Below are 4,421 nucleotides of genomic sequence, written 5' to 3' on the forward strand. Positions count from 1 at the left end.
AGTAAAGTTAGGCTCGCAATTAAGTCACAAAATTGCATATGAATAGAAGGTCAAAAGTGTACTCAAAAACAGCGAAACCTCGCAGGTTAAAAAGCTTTTTTGACAATATAAGAACTATAGCGGGCCAACTTCTGAGCTAACTCTTGATGACTTAAAAACTGCAATTTAAAATGAACAATTTTGCATTTGGGAAGTCATTTACAAAAACCCAATCGAAAAGTAATTAATTAATCGGAACTAAAATTGTTGCAACTGATTAAAAAAATCGCTATCGAGAAGCAAAGCTTGTTCAGACACTTGAATAGCGAAAACTTTGAACCCAAAAACCATTAAGTTTTCGCTCCATTTCCTGCCTTTAGTGACCAAAATTACGCCATCTCAGCTTCAAATTCATGGATAATTATAGACTTTTCTACAATCATTAGATATGGCTGGTTCCATTTCATAACGCAAATGCATTGACGAGAAATGTTTCACAAGAAAAATGAAAACAAGTCAAAAATGGAGAAGTTAAATAAAAATTGCTAATTAGACTAATCCGACGCCCACAGTACGTTATATACATGAGGTTAGAAACAGAAAGGGACGAGCAGCTGTTGACATAAAAAACCTAGTATTAAAAAACTATTGAAACGCTAAAAATCTTTAAAAAACAAAGATCGACAGAAAACACAGTATTTTGAGAAAAAGGTAATGAAAAGCTGGTAACGAGACTCAATTTAATCTTCTTCAACTCACAAAGGTATTTCAGGAAAACTCCGTTATATTCCAAACAAAATCTGCTTAAAATATCAAATCTTTAGTTCACTGATTGTTCTGGTAAGACATCGCAAACAGGAAACGTTCCCGTTTGAAATTGGCGGGAGACTACACTCCACGACTAAAAGAATTTCCAAAAAAAATGATACGAACCTGTTTTATTTTACCAATTTTCTTCACTATAATCAAAGGAAAACACATTTCAACACGCAAGCTTTCTGTAAACTGCAATAACTAGATAAAAAGTTTTTTTATACAATACGCGATGAAGACAACAATTCAATCAACAACAACACATAAACAATTCAATATAAATTGTATCGCAGGCTTTAGAGTTTAATTTAAAATAGAAAGCAAGCATTTAATCCAACATAAATAACCATTTAAAATTTTTGGAAGAGAACTTAAGTAAATTCAACACGAAATATAACTGACAGACTGCCGGAATTGCTGTGAAAAAGACTTGCATGACGCATAATATAGATAGAAACAGTTTAAAGCAAAGTGGCGGAAAAATGTTACATACCAACCCCTATGTGGGAAAATTTTTGCAGAAAATAATTACTGCTGTAGACAGATATCACAAATAGCAGAACAAAATTTCAATAGTAACTCCAACAGGATGTTAGCTGCTTCTTGTCAAATTAAATCAAATGCAAACAAAGAAATTGAAAAACAACTTTTAAACAATTTAGATAAAACTTTGACAAAAAGGTGCCAATTACTAGAATGTGATGATTTCCGCCAAACTAAAAAACTTAGCAAAAAAGCTTATTAAAAATTTTGAAAGTCGGAAATCAACAGACAACATTTTTTGTAACCAATCAATGTCAATTTATCAATAAACCATCCTCCTGTCGAATTAAATGTAAAAGAACCAGAATTTAAAGATTTGAAGCGAATAAATAATTAGCAATAATTTTGTTGAAATCAAAATTGCTCAGTTTTAAATTAATTTAGAGGCATTTAACGTTAAAAATTTGAATGACCAGAGACCTAAAAATTAAATCCCTGACGACAAAAGAGAAAACCGTGTTCTATTAAATCAAACCGAAATACAAAAAACAGAAGCCGACTAATGTCGGATCGATTGCTCTCGATCGACAGGCAGGGCAGTTTAATTTTGAGGTGCTGTAAGCTTGGAATCGTTTTAATGGGCGCGAAAAAATTAAACCACGGGGGTTCCAACTGCTACTCACCAGCTAAACACATTTGACTTCTTTTCGCTAATCATGGCTTTTACCAACAAACTTTATTTCAGAACGAGAGCAACTAAGGTCACTCGAAAATGACAAACTAAGGTGTGAAAACGTCACTCAAGAAGTCACAAAATGTTCTAGAACAAAAAAGAAAAATCAAAAACTGTCAAGGTGGCAGCTTTGCAATAAAGAAGACCAACATGTTTAAAATCATTTCCTCAAATTTCATTTTAGAGCTATTAAAATTTGTATAGAAGACAAAATACAAAAAAAATACATCAATGTTTGTACATTATTGATGCAGAAAACATCAGGTCCAAAATAGCCAATCAATGCATGATTAATCAAAACATGTTTACTAATGACAAAAAATCTAAAGGTCCAAAAATAGATACTATTGACAAAATGCTGAAAATTAACGAAATTTGTGAAAAATGAGCCATTTTTGCACTTGAAACGCATTATGTGACTTCCAAAAACACTGCATTAACAACTCCAAGGAGTTAAATAATGATGCAGCTGCAATGAAAAAAAACTTGGCAGACTGCCGGAAAATAGCAGCCACTGATTCCCAAAACCTCGATTAAGTTTGACTGAACAATTAATCGATGTGTACTCAAACTTTTTTAAAGTGCGAACTAATCTGATTTCATTTCGCCGTTAGGCTCACTCTTGCTTCTTGTTCAGAAGATGCCACAGCTAGTATCAAAACCAATAAGAATAAGAGATGGTAACTAAGACTCATGGGATCAAAATTCAAGTAGCGAGCATCTAATATTGGACTTTAAGGGTTTATCCCGATTCTAAATTTGATTTCATTTTGATACTTATTCGGTTTATTCTAATTTTTTTTTGCTGAGCAATTGTTGGTTAAAAAGATTGAGCATAATGACCGAAGAATGAAACTAGTCAAGAGAAGTCCGAAACATTTAACACAAAATGTCAAAAAGCGGCAAAATGAGGTAAAGCGAAACAAATTTTTGATCCGCGTAAAAAATGTATAGCAGGACAGTGCCAGAAATAAAATTCAAAGAATTGATTGAAACACTAAAAACGACTGTACCTGACCAGCGGACCAATTGAACAAAGCCGGGCAAACAGATAAAAAGCAGTATCTCAAATTGAGAGAAATTCTGAAACAATAGCATTCAAAGTGTATATACGTTTAGGATCAGCGGGTTGAAAGCCAAGGAGTAAATCGAGGTTCGCTAAGGTTTCTGGAGATGACAATTTCAACACAGAAATTGAAGTTCATGCATAGGCACAGCACCAAGCTCAAAAGATCTCAAAACATTTGTGACTACATGAGCTCAGAAAGTGAAAAAACAAACACAAAACCTCAAAATGAAAATTAAAAATTATCGTAAATTTGGCTACTTGATCATAATTGAAACATTTTTTCCTGCTAAAATCTGTGAGGCAATAAAGGTGCATTCTAGCGCAGATCTTGTTGCACATACGAGGCAAACAAAGTCAAGAATGATGAAAACTATAATTTGTAAAAATTAAGCCAAAACGACATAAATTTGCTCGAAGTGTTGGAGTCTAACATACACAAAACTATAAGTTGATTCATTAAATTATAAAAATTAGGCAACTTTTTTTGAAAAACAAATTTTTGAAAAGTCTTCAAAATTCATGAAACAATTATCTTAAAATAATATTGTTGTCAATGAAACTAATCAGAATTTTTTTCTCTTGCTCGTAAAAACCTCATTGCTCCCTGATTATTAAAAAAAATAAAAATGATATAAAATTGAAGTACCTATAACTTTAAAGATTTAAACATAATTTGGCTCTCAAATCTGTCCAGTGAAAATAGAGTCATGCTCATAAAACCGTCTTAAGCTCCTGTGGATAAATTTTTCTAAAAGTGACAAAAAAAATAGGAATAACTTGATTAAAAAATCAATATCTTTTTGAAAATACGCTCAGCATTTGGACATTAAAATAATTAAACTGTTTTTTGGTTTCTAGACATTGTCTAGTAATTCAACTTTCATCTTCATGCTCTAAACAAATTTCGTTAGCGCTAAAGAACAAAACAGGCAAAAAAGATAATTTTTGAAAACAATTGACAAAAATTACAATTTTCTTTAAATGCCGCTAAAGTTCCTCATAATGATAATTTCAGAACCATCCTTTTGTCTCTAGCACCCCCCCCCCCAGTAATCCATATTCAAACTCATTGATCCCTAAGTTTCATTGATCCCTAATGTTTCATTGATCTCTAAGAAAAAAACACGAGAAACTGAAAAACATTTTAAAAAATTGCAAAAATTTTTAGCATTTTGGGTGTTTAGGTTTCCATGGGTTACCAAAAAAACAGAGCACCTAAAAATAGTTTCTGGAGATGACAATTTCAACACAGAAACTGAAGTTCATGCATAGGCACAGCACCAAGCTCAAAAGAGCTCAAAACATTCGTGACTACCTGAGCTCAGAAAGTGAAAAAACATTCAC

The sequence above is a fragment of the Convolutriloba macropyga genome, chromosome 15 (assembly GCF_964194025.1).
Source record: "Convolutriloba macropyga chromosome 15, txConMacr16.3, whole genome shotgun sequence".
Taxonomy (NCBI): domain Eukaryota; kingdom Metazoa; phylum Xenacoelomorpha; order Acoela; family Convolutidae; genus Convolutriloba; species Convolutriloba macropyga.